This window comes from Rhopalosiphum maidis, chromosome 3 (genome assembly GCF_003676215.2).
Source record: "Rhopalosiphum maidis isolate BTI-1 chromosome 3, ASM367621v3, whole genome shotgun sequence".
Taxonomy (NCBI): domain Eukaryota; kingdom Metazoa; phylum Arthropoda; class Insecta; order Hemiptera; family Aphididae; genus Rhopalosiphum; species Rhopalosiphum maidis.
Genome location: NC_040879.1, coordinates 51091852 through 51108174, shown reverse-complemented (window position 1 = coordinate 51108174; position 16323 = coordinate 51091852). Strand labels below are relative to the sequence as shown.

Genomic DNA, 16323 nt, shown 5'->3' with positions numbered 1-16323 from the left:
GACATTACGTTTAAAATGCACGTACATTACGATCAAAATATATTCAATCTACAATCTACTATAATTACTGTATTTAGTCGAATTCATTATACCGTAATAGTAAATACATTACAAGGCTTTCTCACCACTCCAGGCGGATAAAGTCCGCATTAAACGCCGTAAAAAAAGTCTCAAAAATACCCTATCAAAGACGGGAACAGTGACTACACGGTCGATACCGATTAACAAACCACGACCAAACCGCGATATTAACGTTTGAATATCAATAGTTACGACCGAGTAAGACCAATAATTTTGTCGATTAAATGAATTGTTAATTTTAGAGAAACAGAAAACGATTTAAACACGGACGACAGTCGACAATAATTATATAAATATCGATAAGATGAGCTCATTTGCTGACACTATCAAACAATTGCTAGATTAATTGGTGTTTCTATTGTATCGCTCCCGTGAAAGAGAATAAATCATCGTTCTGACTATAATTCGAGTCGATCGGCGTTCACTCGCGCATTATTTTACGTTTTATTTCTCTCTCTAGCCGATCTACGACGATACCGATCGACATTACATCCCGCCACCACTGTGCGGATCCGTCTGGAATTATATTTATCGTATACGACGGACTGCGTATAATTACGCCGCGGTCCGTACATTGTCGGAAACAACAACAATTGCAGCGGTCGATATAACTAGAATTCCATAGCAAACATAGTTCAAGGCTTTACCGTGCTGCCGGACACAGTTTTTTTTTTGTTTCCGCCACCAATGCCATCCACGGACCGTTTGCCGGAATATTATTATGTACAACCGGTGATCCTGGTGGTAAATACGTTAAATAACGTCCGTAGTCAGAGTTTATAATATAGTCCACTCACGTATATTATTATGCTTATTACTTTGTCTTTAAAGTGGACCACTGGAGAACGTAACAAAATCTGCGGTCATCAGTTCCAAATATGTGTTGAGTTTAATATTATAGAATGACTTGACTTCATATTATCAAACTCTAATGCAACACAATCAACTGTGCACTCTACCGGTACGCGAAACATTTAAGCGTATGAATTACGAACACCGATATTACTAGGATGACAAGGTAGAATTAAATTATTTCAAGTTCATTACCATTTAATTAGTTAATATATTTAAAACAGATTAGGAAGTGTCGTCTATAGGTACGCGTATTTTGTTCAGTTTCGGTAATCATATTTGATGAAATATTTATAAATTTATTTTGACTTCAGGCGATTAAACCATCAAACTGGGAACAATTTAAAGTAATAACAATCAAAGTTTATAGGTATGTTAGAAATCGGGCATGTAACAGCTTTGCTGTATAGTAGGCATCGAGTGACGAGTATACCTTATCGTCATTGAAAATCTGTCGACTGTAAAGGATGTGTTTAAATTTGAATTCAATGATACACGTTGAAAAACGGTTCTTAATGAGAACGATCAACGTATATGTCCAAGGATAGTTTATAATTTATTTATATTTATATTAAAACTAATCAAACACGGAGACGCGTGAGGCGGCCAAGAGAGAATCGTACGAAAATCGAATTAGAGATTGTAGCGTTATGATATCCAAAAAAGTAGCTCTTAGTCGTCGATCAAAAAGACGAAAACGATCAAACCGATAGCCACCGTCGTGAAGGTGAATACTAGGTACATCGTGAAGATTATACGAAGTAATCAGAATAAAAATACCCGGAAATAAAATATCATTGTAGTACAATATTTTGATAAAAAATTAATATATTAATTGATATTTATTACACCGTTTATTTATCTTTTGACGAAAACTTTTTAATGTGACAATGATGTGAACTTTTGATAATATATTAATATAAACTAGGTATAAATTATAATATAAGGTAATGTCAAATGTCTATGGTAATGTACTTCAATCTAAAAAAAACATTGTAATATTTAATTATATTTATATGTACATTGTACAGTACGTAAATTAATTGGCTGTAATTTGAAAAATAATGCAAATATTAAATTCAATTTCAATGAGTACTGTACCTATTCTTCATTACGGTTTGGATTGCCTAGCATTATATACTCATTATAATTTATAGTAATCAAAACTAAACAATGATTTATGCTGTATTTTTTTAAATATAAGTTTCTTTTATACATTCAAAATTGTTTTTTCTCCGTATTACAAATGAATAACATCAAAAAGGCTATTTTGAAAAAAGAAATATGTATTTAAATAGTTTTTGACCTTTTTTTATTTCAGGCCATTGTAAAAGGTGGACTATTAGTATTCTGTATTACATGTATTACATACTGTAAAAAAACTGCACTACAGTATTTGCATTATTTTTCGAATTACAGCTATTGTGACTTTCCAATTAATTCATATATTGTATTATAATATTTTTTTTAATATTTTGTTTGACTTGTCGTTTTATCGAAAATGTAAAAGTTTATTTATTAACATTAATTGTTAAACTTTACAACAATTATTAATTTGATATATTAATAAAATCATAAGTAAATAAAAAAAGTTACTATCTATATATTTGTTAATGGTATTCGGTAAAAAAGACAATTTTTAAACATTTTAAATATATTAGTTATTATGGAAATTAAAATATAATTATTTAAATACCCGCACATACCCATATAGAAATTATATAAAAATAATTATTCTCCCCAAAAAATGTTTGATATCAAATTATTATTATTAATCATTTATTAATTATAATAATAATATCATATTATTATAATAAATCTAGGAAAAAAACGACATTTTATAAATAAATTATAATAAAAATAAATTATATAGATATCATATTGAATATTATACGACACGACAAAAAAGTTAAATGCAGTTAACTTTAAAATTTCAAATTGGTATTAATTAAGTATAAATATGTTATAAAAAATCAATTATTTTTAGTTAATTATTAAATTTCCGTAAAGTATCACGTTTTCATGTCGAATAATCAAGACGTAACTGACAACTAACGTTTTGCAAACTATATTAGAACCTATAGTTTAAATCCATAATCTTACCATAACATCCAAAGTCGTAATTTAAACTTTTTTTATACTCAATAAGTAACAGGTGTCTATTCTCTATATTATTATTATTATCCTTGCGACTTCGCTCATCAAAACTACGTAGGCAGTGGCGGATTTAGGGAGGGTGCTTGGGAGCTGAAGCACCCCTCGTTTCGCGTATTTCTATTAAAAATTACTAATAATTCACCAATTTAAAAAAAATAAAATATGTTAAATTGTTTATAACTTTTATTTTGCTTAATTATGTTTAAGTACCAAATTATTAATTTTTTTTCCCCCAAATTATACACAATAGCTACTTTAGGACTATTATTATTAACAAAATAGCACCCACCATAAAAAAATCCTAGATTCGCCACTGTACGTAGGTACCTAGGTATAAAATATGATTACATTTTTAACGATAAAATTCGGTTTATCGCAACCCATGTGTATCATTGTATAGGTATGTAAATATAACTTTAGGCTAATGACCTGTGATGTTGAAGCCTTACTTCAAATAAAATATATATATAATATATATAACTTATATATTAAACAAATTAATATAATGTAAAGTTATTTCGACAAGCGTGCTTTCAAATTTCTACGTAATTTAAAATTAATTTTATTTATGACGACAATTATTTTAATAACTTTTAACCAAAATTAATGTTTTTCACTTAGTCGTTGTTTTCCTTGTCGTTTTTTACCGATTACCAATATAATTTTACAAGCGTTATAAATATATAACATAAAAATCTTTAGCATGTTGCTGGTAATATTTGTTCAATTGATCACAAAAAAAACTAAAATAATAATATCATAATGTATATTAGTGTAATAAAAATGTATTACTCCATATTATGCTAAGTTATATTGTATTTAATATATAAAAAATAAAAATATACTAGGTACCTATTTAAAAATGAAGAATGAAAGATGTATTTTTTATTTTTTTTTAATTTTTACATAGTTTTATTTAATAATAAAACAACATTTTCAAAAGAAATATTTTTTTATATTTCAATATTTAAAAAAATTATATTATATATTTATATTATTTATATATATATTATACATTTTTCTAAAGGTGATTTGATAACCAACCGTTTTTAAGGAGTTCAATATAGACAATTTCTATGCGTGTGAGTACGGGTCATGTAAAAGTGTGCATACTGCGTAGTAAGTGATCATTTTAAATTTTTATTATCAATTAATATATTTAAAAAAATTTCTTTGTTTCTTTTGTCCTTTTTTCCCTATTCTTATTCATTTCTACTTTGTTTTGTGTTCTTTATGAACTTGGTCTTTTTTCCGGAGTTCATAAATTGTACCTAGCTATTACATATTAACAGAATAATGTATTTATATTTTATTCCATGTTTTAAAAATATCTATTCTATTACCTTCATAAAAACATTTCAAAAATATTATAATATGTCTACTGTGTTAATGTGTTATAATATTATTGTATTCAAAGAATGTTTATTCCACGGTTCGGGTATGGCCGGTATGGGGATCAGTGTATCACACCGGTGCATACTACTTGCGTCTGAGATTATTATAATATTATCAGTAGGCGATTTACGTCACATAAAAAAAGGTTTAAAAAGGGTCATAGCCTATTTGCGTCCAAGAGTAACTTTTTAGACGGCCTTGTTGTGTCGCATAAATAAAGTATAATCATAGCCTAAATTAATTATTAGTTATTACATACTATTTTATAACAAAATAGATTAGCATATAATTTCACTACGTAAATTTGTTTATATTATACAATATACATTACATTAGTACATCACATTTAAATAAATAAACATAAAATTATACAAACTATTTACAGATTACAGAATATTTTATAGAATTAATATTTATTTTAAAAATTTAAAAATGTTTGTACTTTGTACACATATTATATTATATTTTCGTATAACTAACAAAAATATAACGGGAATCCACTATAGTTAGGTACCTATATATAATATATTATGTATAAAGAATAACACTTGATAGTTGATATTTCAAATTAAATTAATATTATAAATTTAATTACAAATAAAATTTTGATAATGTTAAGCCTAAGATATCGTGTGACTGTATGTTAATATTTTTAAATACATGTATCTACGTACATATTAAAATAAATTAAAATTATTAATAAATTATATAATTATAAATGAAAATAAGAAAATAGAAAAAAAATATAATAATATAATATGCCATATACTCATATGTGTACGAGTATAATGTGTATAATATATTATGTCTACAAACATTTTTAAATTTTTTAAATAATTATTAATTATATATAGGACTGTAAATTTAATGCACTGAAAAACCTTAAAATATGTACTTAAAATGCCAAAAAATTATTGATTCTTTAATAACACTATTCGCTTGAAACGGCAGAAACATTTTTTTAAAAGGTTTTTAAAACACTGGAAAATAAACTTAAAACAGGAGAATATGATCTAAAAAGGCAAAAATGACCTAAAAAATTAAAAACATAAAAAAATACAAAATAAAAGTTTCATAAATGGATTTGTTATTACACAATTCAAAATATGAAGGTACTAACAAAGCTACGTTTCACAATTACCAAAAAGAAATGAACTTTCCTACAAATTCACAACCCTAATTATATAGAATATATTTTAATGTATTTTCGGACTTATTGTCCGACACTAAAAATGTGCTCGGACTTTTTATCCAACTATAAAAACTGAATCCGGATTTTTTTATCTAACTTCTTTTAAAACGGACTTTTTAACCGATTACCGTCGGCTATACCCGTATTTGTTGTCTCCGTCATACAAACATAAAACAAAGCATTATTGCGTTCACTAGAATCAATTTTGTGTCGATAATTGTAATATTACTACAAATTTAAAGGTGAAAATATTATCCGTGTTCTCCTGTTTTATTTGATATTTTAATTTTAAAGCGAGTTTTATGCAATATTTTTTATGTATTTATAATAAGTTATTATTAATATTAATAACCAATAGCTTCAAAATTAAAATATTAAAAAAAGTATATACGAAAATATATTACATATATTTTAATGTGAAATAATTGAATTGTTTTTGATGTTTATTTTTAAACACAATTACAAAAACGATTTTTAATAAAAATTATAATCGATAATTTTGCAATATTGTTAGTTATTAAATCATTTTTGATTTCTGAATATTTTATAGTAGTCCCACTAATCATCGATTGGTAAAGGCCATTATTTATTGGGCCTTTAATTATTTAAAAAGGACAACAAGAGGGCGCTAACAACACACGATCGGAATCGATGCGCTGCGCGTCGTTGTCAGCAAAAGAAGCGGTTCCGTATTTGGTATGTGCATCGTTTTTCATTGACGATAGATAGCGCATTTGAGTTGTACCATTTGTATCATCGAATTGTCGTCAATTAATCCATGAAATAATGTATTTAAAATTAATTATCGAAGACAGGCAAGGTGTGGTTGAATACATTATTGACATGTATAGCCATTTTTCAAAATCCGTTTTTTGGAAAATCGATATTTTTGCTTTTTTGTAAACGTCAAAATTTAAAACTGCAATCGTTTTAGAATCATGTTTGTCTTTAAGATACTTCAATGATGATTGAAATGTATCGCTTCTCGGCCTATCGGCTAAGATCAAAGTGTAGTATCTGTTCTTATCAGCTTAACATCTGATACACCTTTCATTGAAAGGTTCAAATGTTAAACTAATTTTTTCAAACTATGGTGGAGATTTTGGGGCTTGCTCCTGCTCCACCGCGGGTTGACCCGGTATTGCAGTACCACCGGGAACGGCCCACATAATAAACGATCATAATATTTACAGTATATTCATTTTATTATACTTCTTTATTGTTTACGTCTTAAAAATGTTCTAATATCAAATCCAAAATTTTAAGATTTTTAATTGTTAGACATTTTTTGGACTTTTCGAAATTTGGATGTTGTGTGACGTTTTCAATAGTAACGAATAACGATCCGTGTCGTTATGTTATACTCATTATGAGTGTGATGTATTCAAATTACTGTATTTTTCAATTATCAGAAAAAGCAAGTACAAAGTGGTGACGTGGTGTTTAATTTAAAATGTATTAGTAGTAATATATATGACTGCTATTATTAAATATCTATATATATCTATTATCTTTAGTTTACGACTTTCATGCAACTCTTGCACAAATATTTATTAATATTGATTTTTAACTTTAATTTTGATGTAAAGATAAACGTTAAATTACGAAATGTTCAATGTGTTTTAGTATTCCGTGTAACAAATCGATGTGCATAGTGCATTGCCGTCTGCCGTGTTCACACTACACGATTATGAATATTATAATCTCCACTAATACGGCTGTATGTACATGGTTTATATAATGGTAAATAGACTGCTCATAATGTGGGCGGTGCGATAATATTAGAAAGAAAAGTAGTATGACTGGGAGGGGGGCTGTAAACATGAATATTGTGTGTGGTGTGTCGCGTGTGTACAAAAACTAATGACTAATTAAATCATTTTGTATATATTATGAAATTAATCATATTACCATCATGACCAAAACAAACAAAAATTTAAAAACGTATTAGTATAGTATAGCTTAATTCTGTATTTTTGTGATATAAAAAAAATAATAACTTATAAATGTTTAAATGTTTTTCATAGCTTTTTATATTGAAATATCACATTTTCTTGAAACAGTTTTTGTTTAATTTAATTTGTATAAATATTATGTAATAGTAGCCTACGAAAAAAAATACGATACCTACTTGGAAACAATTAAATTTTATAATATTATTTTATCTCGACGATATTAACGATATTCCTGTTGTAGTGATATTACATTTAGTATAGGTTTAATCATTAGTAAATACAGAATTTCCGTGCTATTGCATCTTTTTACGGCGTGTTCTAAATCCTAAACAAGCTACAAAATTCAATCAAGAGATGTAAATAAAATTGCACGTTTTTTTATAAAAATGTACTAATTAATAGTTAATACTTAAGTACATACATTTTTGTTCCATAATCTATTATAACATCCTTCTACTTTATCATTGCTATAATAATGTGTTGTTATTTGGAGTACCTATAGGAATTTTAAATCTAATAATATAATTATATGTATATCGATTTAATACGATGTAATTAAGATAATGACGATAGGTACCACTTCGATTGTCGATAACATATACATATACAGTATTACAGTCTATTCGTAGGCCTCAGCAGCCGTAGTTAACTAGAAGTCTATAAAATGTTAAATCTGTTTTTTAGGATATTTTGCACTCCCAGCAAAAATGTTCCGTGCACGCCTTGAACATTTTTTAATTTAATGTTTAGGCCGTTTAACCAATCTGCTTGTGAGTTCCTCTATTGGCTCTGTTCCTATCTGCACAATATTTCTGATCGATTGATACATTATGGCTTATACGACTTTATATTATGTTCAGTCGTTTGCCACGTAGAGCTGAACGATAGATTAACACAATTTAGCGTGGTTTTTCAATGGTCCCTCGGTTTCCTGTAACTACACGTTAGTGGTTACTACGCTATTTTTTTTTCTGATAACTTAACACTACCGCCGTGCTGGATACGTAATATTTTTTAAAAAAAAATTGTATAATTAAATTTTAATATTTTATATATTTCTGTATTATTTATTTTATATAGTATAGTTTATTAATATTCGCATAAAACCCTACAGTAGATCGTATACTATGGATGTAGTCGCAAACCACAGTGTATTGTTTTGTTGCGATATAGCGACGAGTCACCGAATTACGCGTGTTCGGTGTGTGCATGCGCATTGCAACTCCTGGCATAATTATCCACAGGTACAATGGACAATCAAATCTATCTGTGGATAAATATGTAAGAAGTTGCGTCGCGCATACGCATATCGAACACTTAATTCGGTGACTTGTCGCTGATATTTGCAACAATTTTTTGTTCTGATTAATACATTGTAACTACATCCATAGTATATGATCTAAGTATAAAACGAAAACACAAGGTATACAGAAATAATGTATTTTTCATAGAAATTCATTGTATTGCGTTTTAGTTTTAGAAGGTTAAGCAAATTAAACTATCGCAAATTGCTTTTCAATACGAGGGTTAAACTGTAGACTTGGGACCCATCGCATTGTCCGTAGTTCATTTATAGAAATTCGGGAGTACTGATTTTAAAGATATTAGGAACAGTGTTTTAAAAAGATGTTTTTCTAAACAGAATAATTTCATAATTAGCCCGGGGATACATCAGTTACTGTATTTTGCTGACTAAAATAATTGAAAAAAAAAACAATTTTATTAATTAAATTATTTTGAAAATTGTATCAATAGCTCAATGTTATATTAAAATTCAATGTAACCAATCAATATTGTTATAGCAAATATCCTTAAGTTATAGTTGTGTACCTAAAATGTATATACTTTGTTATATATTCAGTAGCGTAACTATGGAATGGCAAGGCACGGCAATGCTCCAGGGCCCTGGACTTGGAGGGCCCCTCCGGGGCCCTCGACTCTTGTAAATACAATTTATATTATAAAAAAGCGTGGGCAAGTGGGTATTGCTTTGCTGTATAGTGTACAGTAGAGATGAGGAATAGGTCACTATTTGAATGCAATGACAGGTATTATTGTATACGAAAAACGATTCTGAACCGAGATGATTTGTCAGTCTAGGATAATTAGTAGGATATAATATAATATTATTACCTATATTTAAATTGTAATATATTGTTATTTTACGTGATTTCGTAAAAAATTAAATTTCATACACTCACAAAATGTTTTCTATATTGAACCTGGAGTTCTTTTTTACAGTTATTTGAAGGAAAACTTATGGTAAACCTTGTATTGAGTTTTTTAACCTTAGGTATAAATCACAAAAATGTTATGAATTTTCAACTTCAAAATTCCTTGCTAATTTTTGCGATTTTGACATATTTTGTGAACATTTGAACTTTAAATGTTTATAAACAAAAATTGTGACTAACGATTTTTGATTTTTTTTTTTACTACGATAAGTACAATTTAAAATAAAATTTAATACAAGGTTTATTATAAGTTGTACTTATCGTAGTAAAAAAAAAAAATTTAGAAAAATCGAAAATTTCAATTGTCCTGCAAAAAGCTTTAAAAGTCAAAATATTTTGAAAATTAAATCGTAAATATATAACCATAATATAAACATTTTGTAAAATTTCAAGTATTTACAATGATTCATTTTTGAGTTACAGCGAAATAAAAAAATCAATTTTATCAAAAACTGATTATGCGTAAAAATTCCCGTTTTTTGTTACTTTTTTAAGGTTTTGCCTGACGCTTTTGAAAACTACTGGACATTTTTTGACCCCCTCCCAAATACCAACTAGATTAATTTTTGTTTTTCAAAAAGGGGCTGAACTAAAAAATCAAAGCATTATTTCTACTCCAAAACATGATGACAGACAAAAAAATAAAATAAACATACATCATTGTAAAATCAATACATTCCTCACTCCGTTCAGAATCTATAATGATATACAAACTACAAATATTTGAATTTCATTTTAAAATTCACGAGACAGTTTAGGTTAGTAGTAGGTACTTAGAAAAAAGTTCAAAACAGCCAAAACATACCTATCATATAATTAGAAAACAGATAAATGGACACTAAAGAACTGATAAAAACATTTTCTGAGATGGAAGCTAAAAAAAAAAAATATTAATAGCTACTTTGTAGTTTTGTACATATAACATAAATAAACTATATTTATAATAAGTAATGACTGTTTTTTTTTTAATTTTGGTATTAAAAATATATGGAGGGAGGCAACACTTGATACTGCTCCGGGAACCCAAATTTAGAGTTACGCCACTATATTTATTATTATTAACGTCTAATGGAGAAAAATAAAAAATAACATCATAAAAACATAAGCTTTTTTTTATGTTTTAGTAATTCGATCACCATTAACCACACTTGACTGGTTGACTGCAACTTTATAAGATAAATAATTATCTTTTTTGTGTACCTATCTGTTAAATTGCTTCAGATGTAAAATAGGTAAATGAAAATTAGTTATACAATATTATAGAAAAATTAATACTATAAACTATAAAGAACATACATGATTTGAGTTATGAAGGTTTGAATGTGAATATTGTAGATAGCATAAGTTTAACTTGGTTTTTGCAATTATTTCAATTATTTGTCGAAACATTGAACCTAGAAATAATTACACTGTTATGAGATATAAATTATAAAATAAAATCTACATAATACGCAAACAAGTTGTATCCAACAACTATAAACGACTTATAAAAATCACATTTAAGGAGAACTGTTTAGATCTGTAATTTGTATACTGTACAGTGTACAGGGTAGTGAACTTATTATCAATTATAAAAAACTAGGTACTTAGAAAATTTGAAAACGTAAAAAGTAAAATTATTTATATAATAAAATTATTATTAATTATGAATTATTAAACCATTTTAAGTTATAATAATATGATAATTGATAAAGTGATTTGTATTGTTTTTTGGTTTTTTTTTTATGATTTTTGAAAGGTATCTATTTAATTACTGGACAATTTGTTACATTGACCATTTAAATGGAATCTCCATAAAGTTCTTTATTGATAAACTTTAAATTTCACCATTTTTCGTTCTCCTATATGGAATAAATTTCATACACAAACGGGCGAGGACAAAAGTTTTGAATAGAAAACATGATTATACATATATTATGTACATATACATATTATACATATATATATTACATTACATATATCATTTTGTAATTTGCTATACCTATTGTCCAGCGTTAGTAAATTTTGAGACTTATATTAGTATTGTATTATACATGTACAATAAAATACATTTAATTATAATCATTTTCGAGGTGTAAACGTTGTCCGATTTTGATTCTGAAAAAATATTTGAATTCAACAGAAAAATGTCTGTAGATCAACGAAACACTTTCTGTTTTTAATTTTAACTATGATTTGGAAAAAATCATATATTTTAAATTTTTAATTATATTTCATTATGGTATAAGAGTTAATTTTAACAAAGTATTCCGAACAATCTATAAACAATTTTCTGCCGAATTCAAATTTTTTTTTCAGAATCAAAATCAGACATTGTAAACTAACTTTAATTTTGTCAAAACTTAAGGTCTTTTGAACTAAGATTGATGGCAGTAGCGGGGCCCCTTAATTTTGATGATCTGAATTAAAAGTGCATCAATTATATATGAACAATTATTCATATTCTACAGTGTAATATTTCGTTCCAGTCAGGTCTGGTTTGGTTGTTTTATTTTTTTATAGTTGCTTCTTCTTGTGGAACTAAGAAATATTAACGCAGTTTTTGAGTCGAATAGTCGATAAAGATTTACTTTACGAAGAATCATGTTTTACTGTTGGAGTAAAACAAATTATGGCTTACGATCGAGTGATCGACTGACTGCATCGTATTATACAGTGAAATATAGCTTACATACTAAATTCTTAATACTAAACAAAGGGTTAACTCTCGATGTGGTTATATGAATAAATACTTCTAAATAAACTATTTTCTATGCTTATGGCGTAATTGCCAAACGTGAACAAATCTATGTTATTTATGTAAATATTATGTAATAGACTAATAGAATTTAAATAAATCATTTAAAATTTGTAAATGGCGTTCATATAAGATAATATTATACTTACTGTTTTACTGCCTAAAATTGAATCATTTGATGCAAATATACAGTACTAATAAGTAATAAATACTCATAATAGATAATTATGAAACACGCTACGAAATCAAGAATATTTACGCTTTTAAAAAGGTATTCAAGGTATATTGTAATCTGTACGTATAATAAGTAGGTATTAGTGTAGTTGTTTTCTTTATATCAAATATTGTATAATAAACATATTTTATCGTTTGCGAATATATTTCTTAAACATTTTTTTTTTTTAATTTACAAATTTTACCTAGTCGTAATTTTTACAATCTAAATGCTCTTTGATTCTAGCTGATAGGACCTATATTTACAGTTACAATTTTTAAAAATTAAAATTGAAATAAAATACTGCATCTTATACACCATGTAACTGTTGTTACTAATATTACTGTCAATACAATTTAACTTTTTTCTCAATTGTATGTATTCATATTCTAAATCATAAGTTTGTTATTGCTTTCACTATTATTATACCGGTTTAGGGTAAGTATTGCCAAACTTTCTTAATTGAAAAATATAATTATTTATTTCGAAACCAGATTCATTGGAGAAATTGTTTTAAGTAATGTTGAATATATAGACATGCTATAAGTAAATAAAATAAATATTTCTAAAAGTTTTATATTCTAAGTTCTAAGACATAGCTTTTCTAAAAAATTGTCATTTTAAAACTCGTTATTCTAACACATCATAGGTACATGATTTTGACACTCAGCTTAGAATACTAACTCCTTTAAATATTCATCTTGAAATCTCCGAGATTCAATGCAGTGATACCTAAAGATCAAATTTCTGTTCTTAAAAATATTGAATTTCAATTTTAAGTTTAAGAAATCGCTAAAACAAATTTTTCCACTAATTTTTTTTTTGAAAAATTTGCATTTAAAAAAATCACTGTATAAATAATTGAGTTAAAAAACTTTCACTAATTGGAAAATCATCAAGGGACACATTTTTGTTGATCCTTGAAGGTTTTATTTAGATGGGGCCTGCAGTATTAAAGTATTTAGTTTTGGAGTTAGATTTTTGAAAAACGTAATAATAAAAATTAAAAAAATCGAGTTTTTGGACAAAAATTCATGAAAAATAATACCAGAATTTGAACAGTTGAACAATTATGAATGAGTAGACAATTTTTATGTATGTAATACTTTATGAGGAAAATAGGAAATTGCAAAAATATTGAATGTGTGGTAGGGTTGCCTATACAAAATACCTTTAACTGTAGTATACTAATGCAATAAAATACTTAATACATTCACTATTTGAAGTGTACCATATGAATAAAATAACATATAAAATAAATTGTATCATAGAAATAGCAGAATAAAAGAATCATTTAATATTTTATACTTCCAAAATAATTAAAATGTATAGAATTTGCCTATATAAACTCCTTATATTGATGATAGAAAAGTTCAGACAGCCTGACTATATTAATTAAGCGTATGATCATTAATATTATTGAAATATAAACAAGACACAGATTACAAATGTCAATAAAACTTTTTTATGTTGTATAACAAAGCTTAAAAATTTAATATAAAGATACTCATAAGCTGTTATAATAGCAGTTAAGAAATATTAAAGACTCATAGACATAATTTTTAGTATTAGAAGTTTATATTTTGGCATTTATCAAAATCATAAGAAATAGCAAACTATTTTGTAATTAAAAGTTCTTAAAAATTTTTTTTCTTGTATCTAAGTTTTGAACATTTTATGCAAGATTTTTTATAAGTAGTTCATATTGAAACCATAAAATCTAAATATGTACAAAGACAATTATTTGTTATACACATTTTAAGTTCAAATTCGAACAAAATTATATATTTAAACAAAAAAGAATAATAATTTCATTTTATTGTAATTTAAAAATATTATTTGCAGTCATATGCAAATTTTAGATTATATAACATCTTATACACATAATGTAATTTTAAATATATATATTTTTTTTTTTTTGGAAGAAATGAAATTAATCTACTGCTGTGCCGATGCCTAATAGTAAAATGAATTACTTTATTCACAATAATACCATTGAACATACTTAGTAGTTAATAATAATTAGGGTGCGGATTTATATGTATTATAAATTTAAAAATATGTACATATATATGTGTATTTATTTTTATTCAAAAATGCAATTAAAAATACAAAATATGTAAAAAAAAATGTTTTTATTCTAGAAAAAAAATTATAAAATAAGTGTATAGGTACGTAGTTATAAATTATACAACACTACATTAGATTATTATTTTATTAACATTAATTATGAATATATTCAAATTAAGTAATTATTCATTAGAGTTATGACATTCTTTATCGTCAACAAGACAATTGACAATCATATACTTTTCTAGGTTGTCAAAAGTAAATCGACGTCAATTAGGATACAATGTATTTTTTACGTCAACAGAAGTTATAGGAGCAAATTTAAAGGACCCTAATTCAGTAAGGACTAAATTCAAAAGAAGTTTGCGTATCGCAAAGTTAGTTTAGTTTTATTATCACGTGGTGTGGACTATGGAGAGTTGAAACTCACGATTATTATTAGCACACATATACGGACTGGAGAAGAAAAAAACACATAATATAAATGGGCAATACAGTACTAATTTTGTAAATAGCTGAATATTTAACAAAAATATGTAATATAAGTAAATTATGTAAAAATATGTAACATCAACCATACTTAAAATAATCAGATAGTCCTATAACATATTTCTATAAAGAATCATTCGAATATTATCATTCGCGACAAATATGTAAATACATACAAATCCGCACCCTAGTAATAATATAGGCTAATAGACCATCTTTTCTCAGAATTGTTTTTCATGTACAATGATTTTATATCATTGAATTAAAATGTCACACCACCCATTACATTAATGACAGTAACTCAATTTTAACATACTGTACAGCAAAGCAACACCCACTTACCCGCTTTTTTTAATAGTTAACGATTACGAAAATGTAAAACAAAGTTTCTCATAAATAGTTCACACTGCAATCAAAAGATCTAAAAATACTTAAATACAGTTTTTTTATAAACATTATAAGTTTAATTTTAATAAAAATAACATATATTTTTAGTTTTTAAATCATATTTTAAAAACAATGCAATAGGTACATTCGTTTATTAATTCTATAATTTATCTCATAATTAGAGACCGGAATTTTATGCATTTGCTTGTTCATACTGAGTGTATGCACTTATACGAGGGTTTAAAATGTGGGCGATTCAGACCCAACTGATTTCATGTTTAAATATTAAGCGTCTTACATATTGTTTTCTTCAGAAATTAATAATACTATTAGTTTCTTCTTCTTCTAAAAAAAGTTAATTATTGACATTTTATTGAATAAAACATTAAATCTTTAAGTACTTACCATTTATTTTTATTTTCATTGAATACAAGTTCTCCAAATAACTTTTGGTTATATTTATTAATTTATTTTTTATATAAAAGGTGACCTCAATTGGCCCACTATCTATCGCCTATTCGCCCAGCTTTAAATTTTTGAAGTATTTTAAAATTTCTTTA

The 16323-nt window shown here is 26.3% G+C and overlaps 1 non-coding gene across 1 annotated transcript; it reads left to right on the top strand.

The window, feature by feature from the left end:
• Positions 1-6654: 6654 nt before the first annotated feature.
• Positions 6655-6849, top strand: LOC113559497. The gene has a single exon (XR_003405997.1). It is a non-coding gene; the product is annotated as a U2 spliceosomal RNA (small nuclear RNA).
• Positions 6850-16323: the final 9474 nt, after the last annotated feature.